The sequence below is a fragment of the Puma concolor genome, chromosome A3, assembly GCF_028749965.1.
Source record: "Puma concolor isolate L17-30 chromosome A3, mPumCon1.1.hap2, whole genome shotgun sequence".
Lineage (NCBI taxonomy): Eukaryota > Metazoa > Chordata > Mammalia > Carnivora > Felidae > Puma > Puma concolor.
The window spans coordinates 38,963,855-38,983,902 of record NC_141669.1 but is presented as its reverse complement, the minus strand read 5'-3'; the positions used below and the strand labels follow the sequence as shown (position 1 = coordinate 38,983,902).

Genomic DNA, 20,048 nt, shown 5'->3' with positions numbered 1-20,048 from the left:
ATCTTGCTACCAAAGAAATGTTAAAAACCAATCCTAAATTGCATCAAGCCTATAGATATAAACTACCAGTTCATGGGAAAGACAAGGGACAGAGGAATATTTCAACTAACTCCACGGGGATGCAATAAGCAAAATCTGAACTATGAGAAACAACAAACAAATTACAAGGGGTAAAAAGAGATGGGGGTGATCCTGTAAATTAAAAGAGATTAAGAGGGCGCCTGGGTGGCTCAGTCAGTTGAGTGTCCAACTCTTGATTTCGGCTCAGGTTGTGATCTCACCTTTTGTGAGTTTGAGCCCTGCGTTGAAACTCCCCATGAGGCTCCGTGCTCATCATGTGCGGTCTGCTTGGGATTCTCTCTTTCCTTCTCTCTCTTTTCTTTCTGCTCCTTCCCTGCTGGTGCATGCACACATGCTCGCGCGCGCTCTCTCTCTCTCTCTCTCTCAAAATAAATAAACTTAAGTAAAATAAAAGAGATTTAAGAGATATCAATCAGTTGCAGTGTGTGCACCTGTGGAGAAAAGAGTTAACACAGCAGGCCTGAGCCTGCTACCCTAAAAACGCCTGCTTGCAAGGATGGCCCTTGGCTGGTATCTGGGAACTTAGATTGGGGTGGGTTCTCACCATTCCCTAATAAGAATGTCTCACTTTGCATAAACTATAAAAACAATGTAATTTGTGCTGAATACCTGCTTTCCTACTGGGAGTCTGGAATTTTGGTACATGCCAAGCAATGGGTGCCCATATATGATCAGCCCTGAGTAAAACCCACAGTCACTGAGTCTCTAGTGAGTTTCTCTGGCAGACATTTCACATGTGTTGTCCTAATTCGATGCTGGAGGAATTAAGTGCATCGTGTGTGGCTCCTTTGGGATAGGACTTTTGGAAGCTTCCTTCTAATTTCCTCTGGAATTCATTCTGTACGCCTTTTCCCTTTGCTGATGTTGCTTGTGTCCTTTCTTTGTAATAAATTATAGCTATGAGTATGACCATATGCTGAGTCCTGTGAGTCCTCCTAATGAATCACAGAACCTAGGAGTGGTCTTGGGGACTCCAGACATAGTACCTTATTTGGAGGCTGATAAAACATACAAAAACAAACAAATAAACAAACTAACAAACAAACAGTGGGGGGGGGTGCAGAGGATGGGAAATGAGAAATGAGGAAAATCTGAACTCAATATAATGACACTGAAGAATTAATTTTTAGATGGTGTAATAGTATCATAGTTCTGTTTAAGAGATATGCATGTTAAAATATTTGTGGGTCAAACGATATGAAGTCTGAGATTTGCTTCAAAATAATCTGGAGGGAAGGGTTGGAAGTAGGTAAGCGTATAGATGGAAAAAGATTGGCCATGAGTTTAAGGGTCTTGAAGCTGGAAGTATGTCTATGGCATTTCATTGTGCTATTTTGTCTACCTTTGTATATGTTTGAAATTTTATGCAATAAGAAGTTTAAAAGATATATATCTTGGGGATCTTTTAATTTCAGCTCAAAGACAGCTTCCTTGTTTGTTTTTTTCACTGCTGCAGAATATCTCCTTATATAGGGTGGTCTCAGTTCTATGTGATTTGCCTTGCCACTGTCTTTAGGACCTGACCCTCAGGTCACACGCAAGAAGGATGTTGGATATTCGATAGCTCACGGAATTAAAGGAAAGGCTGAATGAACAACCAAGTCTCTGAAAGTACAGGAACTGTGGCAGTTTTGGGGGGACTCGAGAAAGGAGATCCCCATGGACAGGCTCTTAGAGATAAGTCATCAGGAGAGAGCACCTCAGTCATTTTTTTCCGTGGAGTCACACTGTCAAAGTTCACCTTCCTTGGAGAGAGGGATCTTTGACCGAGCTTGGATTATGAGTCCCTTCTCAGCTGGAGAAGGGCAGGGCCCCTTGGTCAGCAAGCCCCTCAAGACAGCATTCAGTGGGTGGGAGAGGGGTGTGTTCCTACAGGGAAATCAGAGTTCCTCTATCAGCGGATGGGGGGATGGATGCTGGCTGAACAAAACAACAAACGTCTGATACTGAGGAGAGGAAGAACTCTGGGTGGGGCCTTCGCATGGCCAACTAGGGAGCTGGAGTTACCAGAAGATTGGGTAGGCGGTAACAGGTCAATCTCTTGGGCTATAACTCATACCCTTGATTTTCTTTTCATTGGCGTAGCCTGAGAAACAAGGGCTGCACTAGAGAGGCAGGGGACCAATGACGTTTAACCAGGTTTTAAACACCCTGGACATTAAAAAATATAGTTCAGGGGCGCCTGGGTGGCTCACTGGGTTGAGCGTCGGATTCCGGCTCAGGTCATAATCTTGCAGTTTGAGAGTTTGAACCCTGCCTCAGGCTCCACGCTGACTGTGCGGAGCCTGCTTGGGCTCCTGCTCTCTTCCTCTCTCTGCCCCTCCCCCACTTGCAGTCTTTCTCTCTCTCTCTCTCTCTCTTTCTCAAAATAAATAAATGTAAAAAATATACAGTTCAAATGAACCAAAGAGAAGAAACAACACAAAAGATTCCTGAGCGGGAGGACTCGCTGTATCTCAAGGCAAGAGTTCTGCTATGTGCTGTTGACAGAGAAGTTTCCATTTGTCGGTCCAGTCAGCCAGCCTTGTGTTTAGTTCCTTCCCAATTCACCTGTACCACCATCTCCCACAGATCCCACTGCTTGAGAGTCTCGTATTGCCCACTGAGGGTTGTCTCACTGGGGACGCTGAATTGTGAAAGCAGAGAATACTAACACTCCTGATCACAAAACCAGAGCATATAAATAAACCCAGGAGAGTGGATTTAGGGAAAGTTAAAGAAGTTATTAAACAGTGGAGTGATTTATCCAGGAAGCTGTGGAATTCCCTTCCTGAGATGTCTGTAAATACACAATAAAATACACTTGTAGCTAAATACCAATTTAAAGATGGCTTTTCTGGGTGCTTCCGGTCCTAAGATTTTATTTTCTCAAGAGCCAAAATGTAAAAATAGAAAATATAATGTGTCTTGGGGTGCCTGGGTGGCTCAGTCGGTTAAGCGTCCGACTTCGGCTCAGGTCAGGTCATGATCTCGCAGTTCGTGGGTTCGAGCCCCGCGTCGGGCTCTGTGCCGACAGCTCGGAGCCTGGAGCCTGCTTCGGATTCTGTGTCTCCTCCTCTCTCTGTTCCTCCCCTGCTCACGCTCTGTTTCTCTCTCTCTCTCAAAAATAAAGATTAAAAACAAAAATTAGGAAAAAAAGAAAATACGGTGTGTCTTTCTATTATCATTTTGGTGCCTCTTTGGGCACATTGCATAATTGCTGGCTTCCACGTTCTGAAGCTTGGTTGCTGAGATTTGGAGAACGAGCGGCTGTTATCTCTGCTCACCAGTTTTCAGAAAGATCTATATAACCTTTGGCACAGTGGTTACGAGAGGCCCAGGAGGTAGCGTTATTAAATTCTAATCTTGCTTCACTCACAGTGGCACTGAGTCTCTCTGGGAAGTTCCTGACTTCTTTCTTAGTAAGCTCCACTACTTTCTCCTCTTCCTCCTTGCCTTTTTGCTTCCTATCACTTGTACATTTATTTTGATCAAGCCAAGGCCCTAATGGTATTAGGGACATTATTTAATTCTTGGTTATCTTTTGAATGTGCACCGCAGGGAAAATAAACACTTACCCTCCCTGCCTCTATTCTATTGGTTATAGAATAATTCCCATTAATTTTCTCTCAAATGAGTGCAGTCGGGGGGCACCTGGGGGCTCAGTCCGTTGAGCGTCCGACTTTGGCTCAGGTCATGATCTCGTGGTCCATGGGTTCGAGCCCCGCGTCAGGCTTTGCGCTGACAGCACAGAGCCTGCTTGGGATTCTCCGTCTCCCTCTCTCTCTGCCCCTCCCCCCCTCAGAAATAAATAAACATAAAAAAAATTGAAGCGAGTGCAGTTGGCTGGTGAAAAGAGTTTGAATCAGTGCTGATCCAGGACTAGAAAAATAATTCAGCGTTCACACTCTTGATCATGAGTCAGTCAGTGCCATTTTCCTGGGTGGAATAGAAATAGCACCGGTAGCTGGAAAATGAAGAAGGCAAGAGGTAATCCTGACAGGCTGGTGACTGGGTGGTGCTGTCTGGTCTCCTGCTGCCCCCACCGGCGTGGGGGCCCTCTGGCTGACTGCCATCCCACAGCACCTGTGCCCGAGCAGGCACATGATAGGATCTCGGTAAATATCAGCTAAATGACAAGTGATTAAGTGAATGGTTGAACGAGCAGTGTTTGCCTGAACTTGTTCTCTGGCTGGGACCGTAGGGCTCTCCGCCCTCCTCTGAGTGCCGAGTCTGGACAACTTGGAGGAAAGGGAGCTGCTGGGTAAAGGCCAGTGCCAGCCCATGCCTCACCCTTCCTCCACCAGCCGCGTTCCGCTGTCCGCCTGCTAAGTCTGCCCCTCTGCTCTGTCCTTGGGACACAGGCTTCCTCTCCCGCGGCTGCACTTGGAGGTGAGAAGATGTTTCCATACTTTCCGCTTGCCGGCACTCCACAGCTCCCTTATTTCTCTCTGAAAGCAGCTTCCCGGCAGGGCCTGAATTTGAGAAGCAGGTAGTGTGTGCTGATGATAAGCTCTTCCTGTTGGCTTGGTAATTGTGTTTCCAGTGGGGTGACAATCACCTGACCTCGGAGCCCAGCCCCCCAGTTTCACTCAGAGCGGCCAAGAGTGGCTCTGATCTGTATCTGCTTTTCTGAAACCCCAAAGGCAGAAGCGGCTGTGGCCTGGCTGCTAGTGGGTGGGGCCTGGAGGAGCCGTGCCTTTATTTACCAGTTTGTTCTGGGAGAACGGGCAGGACCTGGAAAAGCCAGACTGTGAGGTGGAGGAGTGGCCCTTCGGCCACCTCACTGATGACCCTCTCCCTCATTGCTAAATTAGGGGGCAAAAGTGCTGTTTAAATTCATTTTTTTTTTTTAACGTTTATTCAGTTTTGAGAGAGAGCGTGAACAGGGGGAACGGCAGAGAGAGAGGGAGACACAGAATCCAAAGCAGAAATCGGGCTCTGGGCGGTCAGCACAGAGCCTGACACAGGGCTTGAACTCACAAACCGTGAGATCATGACCTGAGCCGAAGCTGGACCCTTAACCAACTGAGCCACCCACACGCCCCAAAAGTGTTGTTTAATAGAAGAATCTTGATCTTGGTTCTGAAAAGAAGGTAGACAGAGAGGCATTTAAAAACATTTTTTAAATGTTTATTTTTGAGAGAGAGAGAGAGAGAGAGACAGACAGTGAGACAGACAGACAGAAGGTGAGCAGGGGAGGAGCAGAGAGAGAGGGAGACATAGAATCCAAAGCAGGCTCCGGGCTCCAAACTGTCAGCACAGAGCCTGACGTGGGGTTCGAACTCTCAAACCGTGAGATCATGACCTGAGCTGAAGTCGGAGGCTTAACGGACTGAGCCACCCAGGAGCTCCAAGGCAGTTTTTATATATAGCTCTGGTCTCTCACATTCCTCAGAATTGTTTTTTTTTAACTTTAAAGGCCAAGTACACCATGAACTTGAATGTGCAATAGGTAGCCATAAACTGCTGAGCTCAGCAGGGAAGAGAAGAGACAACCCCCAACTAAGGGTTCTTGGAGGATGGCAGAGAGAGAATGTTCTCTCTGAAAGGAAACTCTGGAACTGTAGTACTGTAACAGGTCATCAATGTATCTACTTAACTCCCAGCCAGCCTAACCACATGGTACCACCATTCTGCACAGGCATTTGAGTCTATTTCTCAGCTTATGGAAATACCAGAGACTCGTTTTGTTTTGTTTTGTTTTGTTTTTTGTTTTGTTTTGTTTTGCTTTGCTTTGCTTTGCTTTGCTTTGCTGTGTGGCTAAAGGAGGAAACTCTAATTGGTCCTCTGCATAACCAAAGCCTATAAATAACCAAAATCATACAGAAAGGAAACTTTCAGAAAAGCCCTTTCAATATAAACCCTGGCTGTTATGACTGGTTCTTAGTTCGGATTCAGTTTCTCAGAGATGTAAGGGCCTCAAAGAACTTAGTAGCTCCTCACTTTTCTTATTTAAATCCAGAAGGCCCTTTGTGCACACGCTAGGAAGAGACCTGTGGACATAGGCCTTTATTGTCATAACAACACAACAAAGCCTCTTCAGTGAATGAAAGATGGGCTGGGACTTGATGGGTTCAGGAAGGGGGAGTTTGGCTGAAGAAGCCCATTACTGTACAGAAAGTGTGAAGGACATGCCTAGAGAGGAGGGGGCCAGACTGCAAAGAAAAGAGCCTTCCACATCAGACTAAGGGATTTGTTCTGCAAACAAAGGAAGCCGAAAGGTGGGGAGTAATAGGAAAAGCATGTTTAAAAAAAATTTTTTTTTAACGTTTTATTTATTTTTGAGACAGAGAGAGACAGAGCATGAACAGGGGAGGGTCAGCGAGAGGGAGACACAGAATCTGAAACAGGCTCCAGGCTCTGAGCCATCAGCCCAGAGCCTGATGCGGGGCTCGAACTCCCGGACCGCGAGATCATGACCTGAACTGAAGTCAGCCGCTTAACCGACTGAGCCACCCAGGCGCCCCAGGAAAAGCATGTTTAAATTTTTGTGGGGTCGGAAATGCCTGGGTGGCTCGGTCAGTTAAGGGATGGACTTTGGCTCAGGTCATGATCTTGAAGTTCGTGAGTTCCAGCCCCATGACGGGCTCTGTGCTGACAGCTCAGAGCCTGGAGCCTGCTTTGGATTCGTGTCTCCCTCTCTCTCTGCCCTGCTTGTGCTAATGCTTATTTATTTTTGAGAGAGAGAGAGAGAGGAAGAGAGAGAGAGAGAATGCACGTGAGTAGGGAAGGGGCAGAGGGAGAGGGAGACACAGAATCTGAAGCAGGCTCCAGGCTCTGAGATGTCAGCACGGAGCAGACGTGGGGCTGGAACCCACGAGCCACCATGACCTGAGCCGAAGTTGGACGCTTAACTGACTGAGCCAACCAGGCTCCCCAAGCACATTTGTTTTAAAGTCTGAGAAGTCACAAGAAACTGACTTGACTCTGCTTAACCCAGGAGGAGATTGTATTGCTGAGAACCTGATTCAATTTTTCTAGCCAATCTCATGACAATGAATTTGTAAGTAGCTTCTTCGTACCAGAATACTATCAATCAATTTAGTACCAGGCAAACCCCACTAGCAAGTGACCTCAAAGTAAAGCCCCACTGATGGTAATGTTATAACGCTCAACACTCAGTGCTTCTAACACAGTCTTGCACAAAAATTCCTGGGATGCTCACAGGTATAGTCCCCGTGCTTCCTAGGCTTGGCCAGTCTGCAGTTCTGGTTAAGTTTCTTTCCTCTATAGTTTGAAGAACGAAGGGGCCGCCTTGCTCAGACCCACACCCTGCTCACGTGGTCCTGTTTTGTGGGCTGCCGCTGCTCCCCGCTGCTCACTCACTGCCTGCCAGCATTCATGGAGGCCTTCTACACGTCTCTCCATCAGGTTTGTCTCCTCTCTGGCCAGCAAGGAAACTCATTTCAGAGGGGTTGCTCCTCAAAGAGCTGCGGGGCCTCTGTGCCATGGTTTTCCCTTTGATGTTACACTTCTCCTTTTCTCAAAGCTCAAAACCCACTAGCTCACTGGATGTGTGTCATGGGGAAAACTGGACCCGGTGGGTAAGTCACCTCCTGGATTAGCCAGGGTTCTCCAGAGAAACAGAACCAATAGGAAGTGAGCATATGCGTGTGTGTGTGTGTGTGTGTGTGTGTGTGTGTGTGTGTCTGTGTGTGTAGAGACAGAGAGTAAGAAAGAGACTTATTTTAAGGAACTGGCTCATATGATGGCAGGGACTGGCCAGTCTGAAAATTTTAAGGCAGGTTGGCAGGCTGGAGACTCAGGGAAGAGTTGATGTTCTGGTCGCAAGACAGTTTAGAGGCAGAATTCCTTCTTCCTTGGGAGACCTCGGCCTTTTCTGTTAAGGCCTTCAACTGATTGGATGAGGCCCACCCATGTTATGAAGGATAATCTACTTTACTCAAAGTCTATTGCTTTAGATATTAATCTCATCTAAAATATACCTCACCATGACATCTTGGCTGGCGTTTGACAAAAAACTGAGTACAATGGTGTAGCCAAGTTGACACATGAAATTAACCATTACACCCAGGTGTGCTGTGGAGTTAGGCTCACTCTGCCAGGCTCCGGGGTCACTTGCAATGCCTTTCCTCTCAAGCTGCTTGTCCCTCTGTGCAGTCTGGGTCCCTGGGGCCGGGCCTGACTAAACACTTAACTCACGTACAGTCACATTAGTGTGTAATGTGGACAGAGCCCTTCTCTTAAACGTATCAAACCAGCTTTAGTTTACATGGCATTCTATAGTTTTGTCTTTAAAGTCCCCTTGCCAAAGAGTTTCTCCATCCTTCAGATACTAAAAGCTTTAAGTACAATTATTAAAAAAATTTTTTTAATGTTTATTTATTTTTGAGACAGAGACAGAGCATGAACGGGGGAGGGTCAGAGAGAGAGGGAGACACAGAATCCGAAGCAGGCTCCAGGCTCTGAGCTGTCAGCACAGAGCCCGACGCGGGGCTCGAACTCACTGACCACGAGATCATGACCTGAGCCGAAGTCAGACGCTTAACCGACTGAGCCACCCAGGCGCCCCTTAAGTACAATTATTTAAACACCGAACAGAATGACAGCATGGAAATGGAGAGTTGCTGGCTACCAGACAACAGAGGGAAGGCGACCATGCCATTCAATACCTTGATGGTCAAAGGACTAGATTTGGAGCCAGGGAAGAGATTTGCGGATGTTGATGTGTGGTGGGGAAAGATGGGTTGCACACAGTCAGGGAACTTGTGTCATGCTCTACGGGTCCAGATGAAGGCAAAGAATATTTGCAGCCATAGTGATTTGGTTACGCCTACCTAGACCCAGCCTCAGATTCATTAAGACTTACTTGTCTTTGTTTTTGCGATTTTATGGTTTCATCTACTAAATAGCTTCTAAATTTCACTCTTCTCCTCTCTTCCCATTCTGAAATCTTACCCTTGCCTTTTTTTTTTTTTTTTTTCATCTTTCCTTTTTAGAGATGTCAATACTAGGACTCTTTTGGAAGCTAGGCTTCTGTGCCCAGATGGTACCTGGTGACTAGCCATGCAAATAGACTTTGAAACTTTGTGTTCATTTTACACAATAAACTAGCTCAAGGGTCATAGCATTGAGAAACGTTAACTTTTCTAATACTAACAGTGTATAAGAGGGGTCTAGGTGGGTGGGGCCACTTAAGTCTTGTCAAAAATGAAAAACTGTATCTAATCCAAGATGGCCTCATTATGGACTGTGGAAGCCATGGCAATGCGAATGCCAGAAGGTGGAAGGAGAATGCATATACACTTTGGGAAATGAACAACGCTGCTTTTCATGCCTGTAGCTAATTTTTCAGTCTTTGTAGGTGGGATATATCCAGCTCTGAATGAAAAAGCATATGTACCTAAAACTAGAAAATATTTTTGGCATATAGCCTAGATAAGACCCTCTATTCATATACATATCCTATAACATATAACACTGCATATCCTTGAATGCCATTATGTTTAAATTTTTTTGTTATAATATGGGTCCATCTTGGAACCAAACCAAGGATTTATCTGCTATAGAATACAGTGGACCACACTAGGCCCCAAGATGTGGAGCCTGAGAGTATCATCATAATGAACATTGCTCTAATCCAAAAGTATAATTGTGTGTACAATGCATATTCTTAGGAATATGACTGGTCTGAAAGCATTCGTATCCATGATGAAACAGGATGTCATCTATATCCAATTCATTTCTGTGACCACTTAATGAACATGTGTAACATGGTGGCTATTGTGTCAAGTATCTAAGAAGGAGACTTTAAGAAAAGGGTGTAGAGGAACCTGGGTGGCTCAGTCCGTTAAGCATCTGACTCATGATTTCCACTCAGGTCATGATCTCACAGTTCGAGAGATTGAGCCCAGCACAGTTCGAGAGATCGAGGGATTCTCTCTCTCCCTTTCTCTTTGCCCCTCCACTGCTTGCATTCTCTCTAAATAAATAAATAAATAAATAAATAAATAAATAAATAAATAAATAAAATTAAAGAAAAGGGTGTAGTCCAACCTGCAACTCCCTTGTCTTGGAATATAATCCTCATGGTAATTTGGAAACGTTAGTATTTAGCACCATCCTGATTTTCATGGTCTCTCCAACTAAAGAGCAAGTCCTTGAAATAGTATCATAGGTCTGTGATCGCTTGAGACCCTTAGCAGGGCAAGAGAGTGGGTGTTAGCATGTAATCTCAGTGAGGCCAGTGCAAATGCTCAGCACTGGCCAAAGCACAAAGCACAAAACGAATGTTTCTCTTTTGGGGGGTTGGTAGTTTTCTAACTTTACTGTATATTTGATTTTTAAAATCCTAATGCTCAGACTATACCCTAGATCAACACAATCTGAATCTCTGGGAGTGGGAAGGAGGCATCAGTAATTTAAAAATCTCCCCCAGCGATTCCAATGTATGGCCAAGTTTGAGAACCAGTGTCTGGCCAGTACTGCTCAAACTTTAATATTCATACAAATCACCTGGGGATTTTGTTAAAGTGCAGCTTCTAATTAAGTACGAATAAGGCTTGAGATTCTGCATTTCTAAAAGCTCCCAGGTGGTGCGGATGCTATTGGTCCATAACTCACTGGATTAACGATGTACCAGAAACTCCGAGGAGGATACCAAGACTTCCACTGGGGGTAGTGTCAAGATGAAGTGCGACCAGGTATAGTGGATGCTGTGGATTGTGTCCCTCCGCGTCTGTTCCAGCCTCTTCTAATGTGCCTTCCTGCACTATAGAGGCAAGAAACTAAAAAACTTCATTTCCCATTGCATCTAGGGCTCTGAATCTGATTCCCATCCCACGAGTTGTAAACACTCAGGTGATATTTGAATTCAGGACTGAGGATGGTGGCAGAATACGAGGTCCCCATTTTTCTGTGTGGACTGTAGCGAAAGTTCTAGAGCTGGATGGATTGGGGCGGCACCTCCCAGTGCAGCAGAGCTCCTGGTAGACTATGTCCTCAGTATGGGCTTGGGGATTGTTCCTGAATGCTCAGCCTTCTAGATTCTGTGTCTTCAAGCCTTCCCATGATGCCGTAAGTTTAACGACACGGAACTCTCTTATATGTGGGGAAAAAAAAAAAAAAAAAAACCCATGTTTTGTTTTATTTAGGTTTGTTTTTTACTAGCCAAAGCCAAAGTCCTTTGAACTGGCATCCAACCTCCAAGAACTACTAGAATTATTAAATGCTTATTTGGAGGACTTTGAAAGAATGCCTTTCTGGAAGGGTGGGGGGACTCAGAGCTGACACTGAAGGAGGAGTTGAGGGGTTAAGAGAGGGAGACTCCCTTATTTTCCCAGGATCCCAACTGAATGGGAGTTTCCCGAGTCTGGGGTGAGGTTGTACCTGGGGGCCAAGCTGCCTTCTCTTTTGTAGCATGTCGCATCCCAACCTTAGGGACCAAGGAATCACTGTAAGGTGTCTGACAACCCACAAAGGCCTTTTATTTATTTATTTGGGGGTGGGAGGGGCAGAAAGAGAGGGAGAGGGAGAGAGTCCTAAGCAGGCTCTGCACAGTCAGTTCGCGGGGCCCAATGCAGGGCTCCAACTCACGAACCGTGAGATCATGACCGGAGCTGAAATCAAGAGTCAGATGCTTAACCCACTGGGCCACCCAGGCGCCCTTACAGTAGATTTTTAATTATGAGTTTTGTTCAACAAATACTAGAAAAACAGCTGCTCGCTAGTAGAGGTCTACAAGATGTTTTCTCACATAAGTTAAAAAAAAAAAAAAAAAAAAAAGCGCTCATACTCAGAGATTGGGTATCCCTGCCCGGTCCTTCTTGAAGTAGAGATTGGATGTTCCCGCTGTGATACAGGTATAATAAGAAGAGTTTGTTCATAGCTGGGCAAGCAGAGGACAAAGCCCAGAGGGTCTGAACAAAGGGAAACCTCACAGCCCCTCTGCCCTCACTTCGCGTGGAGATTCTGGGTCTGCTGTTCAGTTTGGGGGCTCTGGGTTTTGTTTTTATTAAGAAGCCTCCATTCTCTCTCTGATTCAAGGTCACAGGGGAGAGAAGTCCCACTTGGAAGCAGTCTGTGGTAGCAGCGTGAAAAAAGCCAGAAAATTCCGGACTGTAGTACAATTATTCATTCATTCAACAGTCTTGACTCTCAATTGTGTGCCAGGAAAAATACTCGACTCTGAGGGTGTTTGCTACCAACCCCGTCCTCAGGAAGCTCACAGCTGAGTGAGGGAGACGTGCAAATATGTGGGTGACCAAATGCAATGGTAAAAGTGGCAGGATGGGGTGTTTTCAGTCAGGACCATGCTGAAAGTGATGGTGGCCTATCAATACAGAGAGTCAGTCATCTGTCCTTCATTTTATACAGACTGCACCTCAGACTTTACCAAAGAGTCAGCAAGGGGAAGCTCATCTTTGTAGACATCTGTCTGTCCCCTGGGAGCCTACCCCCCCTAAGGCTGGAGGACAGAACAACACTGGCTGACCATGCCTTGTGATTGGCTCAGACGAGGTTTGGGCCCCACCCCCACCCCCATGCTCTCCTGCCCTCCCCCACTGCTGCCCTTCTCAGGTGGCCCCGTTCTCAGGCACGGTTACTAGCACAGCTCTGAGTCATTACCACGGGACGTCTGTCTCTGCTCCCACCCTGGTCCTGCCAGATCAAACACACTGGCCACGGAGGCAATTAGCCGCGGAACCCTGAGCCCTGTTTGCCTTGACCACTTGTCACACTCGCCGCCCCGTATCCATGATTGATTTACGGGCCGTGTCCCAGGCCACAAGCCGGACTCCACGCTGGCGCCTGGGTTCCTCTGCCCCACTGTCCCTCTTTGTTTCCAGCATCGCCCACCCAGGTGACAGCCTTTCCGGCCCAGGCGGTCTGCCTTTGCGCGATCCTCCTCGCTTGTTCTAAGCCCTCATTTCGTGGCTGATTTAACCACGCTGGACCAAATGCTCTTCACAACAGAATGCAGAGCTGTGTGTCTCCCGTGCTCCTTGGCCCCGGAGGGGAGGGAGGTGGGGCATTGCCGAAGACTGACCGCGTGTAGTTGAGTGTTTTCATTAGCACCCCCTGACCCGCCTCGGTCTGCCCCGAGTTTCATTCCCGAATCACGGTCCATCTGCCTAGGCCCAGTCCAAAGGTGAAACGGGGTTTCCAGAAACCTATAGGCAGCATGACCACTTGGGGAACCTGCTACGTTTCGCTCGCTCTCTTACAGCTCTTGCCTTTGCTCCCCAGATTCTCAGCGCTGCCCTGCGGCTGGGGGGTGCCCCGTAGGCTCCGCTGCTCTCTGGAACCTGACCCCTCCAATGGCACATTGGGGCTGAGTATCTGCCGTGATGGGGAAGGCTGGTCCTGTGTGCCCACCCCCCGTTCATTTCAAGGGCTATGGCGGTTGCATCCTGAGATTCTACAAGAAACTTCCATTGGTTTTCTGCTCGGCTCCTGCGTCACACGGGGCAGAAGGGATCGGGCAGCGAGCGTGCACGTCAGGGCTGAGAACGCTACAAGTGTTCATTGCTTTCGTGTTTCTCTCGTTTTTCCGCCACAGCTCCTCACTGTCTCGTCTCTCTCATCAGGGTGAAGTAGTGTGGACATGTTCCACATGCTTGGCATCTACCTCTGGGGGCACCATCCTGGGGCCGCACCGCAGACTCTTGGTGAGGTCGCAGGCTGGGCGACTCAGCTGCTTCTTAGCTACAAAGTAGGGAGTGGGAAACCAGGGTGAGATTCTGGTGGAGGAGATGTCCTTGGTGGTGGTCCTCTTTCCTTGGACCATGCTCTGTGCCTCACATGGCAGTGTGTGTGTGGGGGGGGGGGGGGGGGGCGGGTTTCTTCCCTGTCCAACACGGTGAGTTTAATCCAAACTGAATGGTTTCTCCACTTCTGCTCCAGCTCCCTCACCGTCCAGTCTTCCCACAGCAGCCAGGGAGATCTTTTTACAATGCAAACTGGGTCACGTCCTCCCCCCGCGTTAAGACTCTCCCATGGTTTCACTTTATCAACGACAAAATCCAAACTCCTTCCCAAGACCCATGAGTCCATGCCTGCACTGGCCCCTGCCTGCCCTGACAAACTCACCTCTTTTCCCACTTCCCTTTTCACTCTGCTCCAGCCACACTGAGAGGATTTTGCTTTCACCAACACTTGTGTCGGGGTCTCGGCACGTTGTCTGTAACGCTTTCCCCCAGAACTTTCGATAGCTGCCTCCTTGGCTTCATTTGGGGCTCAGCTCAAATGCCACGTCCTCAGAGTGACCTTCTTCTGGCCCGACTGCATTCTCCTGGGCTTTGCTGTCTCCGATTTTCTTGTGGACGCTGCCCCAGGATTCAAAGTGTAGCTTAGGTCTACCGACGAGCTAGATGTGGTGCCGTGGTTGGCAGGCCACCTTGTAGGACTTTACACAGGGGGATTTAATAGAAAAACACCTTGCAGTAAGCATGCACACACAACCTAAAAGCAAATGTGCTGTATAGCATGATCATTTAACGTGGCTCTGGTCCCCAGCCCTTCACTGGTATCTGTCATATGAGCCTGGATAAATATTTGCTATATTGTTAAATCAAGTTTAATTGAGTACATTATTGGACAACATTCAAAACCCCAGGGCCAGAAAATCTGGGGAAGTTGGGCTGTTCCAGAAATTCTTCACAGCAGGAAACAGAGAAAGACTTCATAATCTAAATATAGCTGGTTACCATCCCCTCCAGTGACTAAATTGACCCTTCAAGAGAGAGGATGGTCTGCCACCTGGTGGTCCCTTTTAGCATCGCTCCCCCGTGAACCACCATGAATTCCTGCGTTAGCTCAATGTATCATAGAAGGTTAAGAGCAGAGAGAGTCCCTATGTTATGACTATACTTCTAACCACTAAAATAGAAAAACCTGACAAAGAATTAAAAAAATTTTAATTTCGGTATAGTTGACACACAATGTTACATGAGTTTCAGGTGCACAACATACTGACTCAATTTCTCTATACATTATGCTATGCTCACCCTGAGTGTAGCTATTGTACAACTTTATGACAATATCATTGACTATATTCCCTATGCTGTGCGTTTTAGCCTCGTGACTGATTCATTCCATAATTAGAAGCCTGTGTCACCCACTCCCCTTCACCCATTTGCCCATCTCTTTACCCCCCAAAATATCTTTAAATGATTTGTGAATTCTTTTATATGAGGTATCTCATAACAGGGTAAGGAAAGAAGGGACACAAAAGTCTATGGAATATATATGTTAACTAGAAATTCCACATAGATTGCTTCTCTTCACCACAACCTCGTGGTATAGTCTTACATCTGTTTTACAGATCATGAAATGGATACTCAGGGACTTTAAGACATTTCTCTGAGATTAAACAAGAAAATAAAGGGCACAGCACAATTCTTTATGGCTCCATAGATGAATTCAGGCTTTAACGTTGCATCTTCCCACACATTTAACAGATCACCTGCTAAAAAATTAACTTCATTGCTGTGTAGTTTACATATAATCTAATTGTATGTTTTAACATTTTATGTTGAAACATTTACACATATAATATAGGAACGGGAAGTTGCAAACATTTTACATCTACAACTACAGGAAAATTCCAAAACTGGAAAATTGATATTGGTACAGTGTTTGTGTGTGCTATTTTAGCATATGTGTAAATTCATGTAACCACTACTGCACTCAAGAGACCGACTGTTCCAGCACCACAAAGACCCCCTTTATAGTCACACTGTTTTGTGCTAGTCTCAGCCTGTCGACAGCGATGCTATTGGCTAGAAATGCCCGTATCGCCCGTACTGTGAGCCCCCACAGACATTTCCCCTTTTGGAGCCGATGATGTGGCTGGACTGGCCCTTGTGGTTTTTATTATGATCATTGGACACACCTCATCAACAATCACTAGGGAACTTTGAAAAAACAAGGTTTGTTACTCCCAAGTCCTGGAGGGTACCCTGCTTGTCCGGGGCCACACAGTGAGGTTGTGGGTAGAGAGAAACAGCATCGACTTGGGGCTCTGCCTCTATTGGGGTCAAGGGTGGCGTGCCTGGGGTCTCAGGTTCACCCTTTGGGGGAATGAAGACGCGGAAGGGGAAAGCAGGGTCACGCAGATGGTCAGTTATCTGGGTCAACCAGGGCTTTCTAAAAGGGGAACTTCACGGGTGGGGCAGTTTGGCTCTTTATCTAGTGGTGTAGTTGGCAATGTGTTTATTGGAGATGGACGTCTCTGAAGTGGAAAAGCTTAATGGCAGGCACTTACATTATAGTAAAAAAAAGGTGTTAGGCATCGACACCACACATCCTCACACCTCTCTTGCCCACCATTCCTAAAGCCCGTCACCATTAACCTGTTCTGTAATGTCCTTTGACAATGGTATTTAATTGGAACCAGGCAGTAAGTGACCTTTTGAGATTGGCTTTTCTTCACTCAGTATAAAGCTCTGAGGTCCATCCATGTTGTGGTGTGTGTCAATAGTTTGTTCTTTTGTATTGATGAGTCTAGTGCCATGGAATGGATGTACCACACTTTGTTTCACCACCCACCCACTGAAGGACACTTTAGTTGCTTCCAGTTTTTCTTATTAGACATAAAACTTTTGTTGGGTGCCTGGGTGGCTCAGTAGGTTAAGCGTCTGCCTTTGGCTCAGGTCATGATCTCGTGGTTCGTGAGTTCGAGCCCTGCATTGGGATCTCTGCTGTCAGCATAGAGCCTGCTTTGGATCCTCTGTCTCCCTTTCTCTCTGCTCCTACCCTGCTCATTCTCTCTCCCCTCCCACCCCCTACCCCCCACACATACAAATAAACATTAAAAAAAAGAGAATGCTTTTGTGAACGTTCATGCCTAGGTTTTTGTGTGTGGACACGTTTCTATTTTTTCTGGACTAAAAGTCTAGGAGTGCAATTGCCAGGTTATATTATAGTTGCATGTTTAGGGTTTTTTTAAGGTTTTTTTTTAATGTTTATTTATTTTGAGAGAGAGAGAGAGTGTGTGTGTGTGTGTGTGTGTGTGTGCACACACGCGTGAGGAAGGGACAGAGAGAGGGAGCTAGAGAATCCCGAGCAGGCTCTGCGCTGTCAGTGCGGAAACTGATGCAGGGCTCAATCTCAAGAACCATGAGATCGTGACCCAAGCCAAAATCAAGAGTTGGACACTTAGCTGACTGAGCCACCCAGGCTCCCCACATGGTTAGCTTTTTAACTAAAGTAGTTTGCCAAACTCCTTTCCGGAGTGATGTACTATTTTATCTTTCTATTAGCAGCGTAACAGAGATCCACTTTCTCCACATCCTTGTCAACGTTGGGTATTGTCACCCATTTTTATTTTGGCTGCTTTAATAGATGTAAAGTGATAACCCTAGGGAGGGTCTTAATTTGCGTCTCCCTAATGGCTAGTGATGTTGAAAATCTTTTTGTGTGTTCATTTGTCTTCAGTATATCCTCTTCAGTTAAATGACTTTTCATGTTTTCTGCTCATTTTCTAATTGGATTGTTTGTTTTTTTCTTCTCTCTCTCTTTCTATAATTTTTAAAAATATTTATTATTTTTGAGAGAGAGAGAGAGAGAGAGAGAGAGTGCAAGCAGGGGAGGGGCAGAGAGAGAGAGAGAGAGAGAATGAGACACACAATCCAAAGCAGGTTCCAGGCTCCGAGCTGTCAGCACAGAGCCCGACGCGGGGCTTGAACTCACGAACTGTGAGATCATGACCTGAGCCGAAGTCGGACACTTAACCAAAATGAGCCACCCAGGTGCCCCCCCTTTTTTATTGTTAAGTTTTGAGCATTCTTTTTTATCCTAGATATGTGTCCTTTTTCAGACTGGTGGCTTGCAAATATTTTCTCCTAGTCTGTAGCTTGTCTTTTCATCCTTTTCATCATTAACAGCATCCTTCACAGAGCAAAAGTTTTTAATTTTGATGGAAATCAACGTTTTGATTTTTCTTTTATGGATCATACTTTGGTATCATGTTTAAGAACTCTTCACTTGGGGCGCCTGGGTGGTGCAGTCGGTTAAGCGTCCGACTTCAGCCAGGTCACGATCTCACAGTCCGTGAGTTTGAGCCCCGCGTTGGGCTCTGGGCTGATGGCTCAGAGCCTGGAGCCTGTTTTAGATTCTGTGTCTCCCTCTCTCTCTGCCCCTCCCCTCTCTCTCTGCCCCTCCCCCGTTCATGCTCTGTCTCTCTCTGTACCAAAAATAAATAAACGTTGAAAAAAAAAATTTTAAATAAAAAAAAAAAAAAGAACTCTTCACCAAGCCCTAGGTCCTGAAAGTGTTCTCCTATGCAATTGTGGTATTGTGACATAATAGGAAATATATTTTGGTCTTTATCCATTGGCACACAACTCCTAAAACCCTTGTGATTTCCCAAGTGATAAGAGCTATAAGAGCAGCCTTTGTCATAGTATTTAACTTTTGTTCCCAGCTCCTGAAATAGCTTGAGATTATAAAGGTGAAAGCAATGTCTTGTGTTATTCATTACAATCCCCTTTCATCAACACCTGAGGTTAGGTTAATGAGGTGACTTTTAGAAAGCCCTTAAAGATGGGGTTGGAGGGAGCAGGGATGGGGAGAAGCTGGTTGCTGGGGGGAACCAATCTAGTGATTAGAGAGTTGTAACTTTCAGCCTCACTCCCACCTTAGGGGAGGGGAGAGGAGCTGGAGACTGTTTAATCACCGATGGCCAGTGATTTAATGAATCATGCCTATGTAATGAAGCCTCCATAAAAATCCCATAAAATAAAGGGTTTGGAGAGCATCCAGGTTGGTGAACAAATGCAGATCCTGGGAGGGCGGTGCCCTGGAGATGGCATGAAAGTTCGGAGCCCTTTCCTGCATACCTTGCCCTATGCATCTCTCCTATCCGTCTGTTCCTAAATTGTATCCCTTTATAAGAAACTGATAAGGGCGCCTGGGTGGCTCAGTCGGTTAAGTGTCCGACTTTGGCTCAGGTCATGATCTTGCGGTCAGTGAGTTCGAGCCCCGCGTCGGGCTCTGTGCTGACAGCTCAGAGCCTGGAGCCTGTTTCAGATTCTGTGTCTCCGGCTCCCTCTGACCCTCTCCCGTTCATGCTCTGTCTTTCTCTGTCTCAAAAATAAATAAATGTTAAAAAAAAATTTATAAAAAAATAAAAAAACTGATAACCTAGTTTGTAAATTGTTTTCATGAGTTCTGTGAGCTATTCTAGCATATTATTGAACCCAAAGAGGGGGTTGTGGGAACCTCCAATTTATAGCCAATTAGTAAGAAGCTTAGGTGATAACCTGGGACTTGTGATTGGCACTGAAGTGGGGGCTGTCTTTTTTTTTAAGTAATTTTTTTTTTTAGTTAAATTTGTTTGTTTATTATTTATTTATTGAGGGGGGGAGGGCATGAGGGGGGAGGGGCAGAAAGAGAGGGAGAGAAAGACTCTCAAGCAAGCTCTGAGGTACTGTCAGCACAAGAGCCTGACATGGGGCTCGATCCCGCAAACTGTGAGATCATGACCTGAGCCGAAATCAAGAGTCAAATGCTTAACCAGCTGAGCTACCCAGTGCCCCTGAAGTGGGGGCTGTCTCTTGGGACCGAGCCCTTCACCTGGAGGGTCTGCGCTTACCCAGATAGATTCGGTCAGAACTGAATTGAATTATGGGATGCCCAGTTGGTATCTGCATAGAGTCAAAGAACTGGTTGGGGTAGGAAAACCCCCACATATCTGGTGTCAAAAGTAAGTATTGAGAGTGGCAGTAGAACAGAGAGGAAAAAGGAGTTTTTCTTTTTATCTTTATTTTTGAGAGAGAGAGAGAGAGAGAGAACACAAGTTGGAGAGGGACAGAGAGAGAGGGAGACACAGAATCCAAAGCAGGCTCCAGGCTCTGAGCTGTCAGCACAGAGCCCGACGCGGGGCTCGAACTCACGAACCACGAGAACATGACCCGAGCCGAAGTCGGACGCTTAACCGACTGAGCCCCCCAGGTGCCCCACTCACCTCCCACTCTTAACCACCTGGCATCACGCTCTTGGCCACATACTGGCCCCTCAGA

General features: G+C 46.3%; 1 protein-coding gene and 1 long non-coding RNA gene across 3 annotated transcripts in view; both read left to right on the top strand.

The window, feature by feature from the left end:
* The window catches only part of RPIA (ribose 5-phosphate isomerase A), a 76,158-nt gene that overhangs the window by 15,334 nt on the left and 40,776 nt on the right, over window positions 1-20,048 (top strand). The gene's annotated exons all lie outside the window — the stretch shown is intronic.
* On the top strand, window positions 533-9,149 carry LOC147582387 (uncharacterized). Its single transcript, XR_015249069.1, has 2 exons — window positions 533-4,452; window positions 7,297-9,149. It is a non-coding gene; the product is annotated as an uncharacterized LOC147582387 (long non-coding RNA).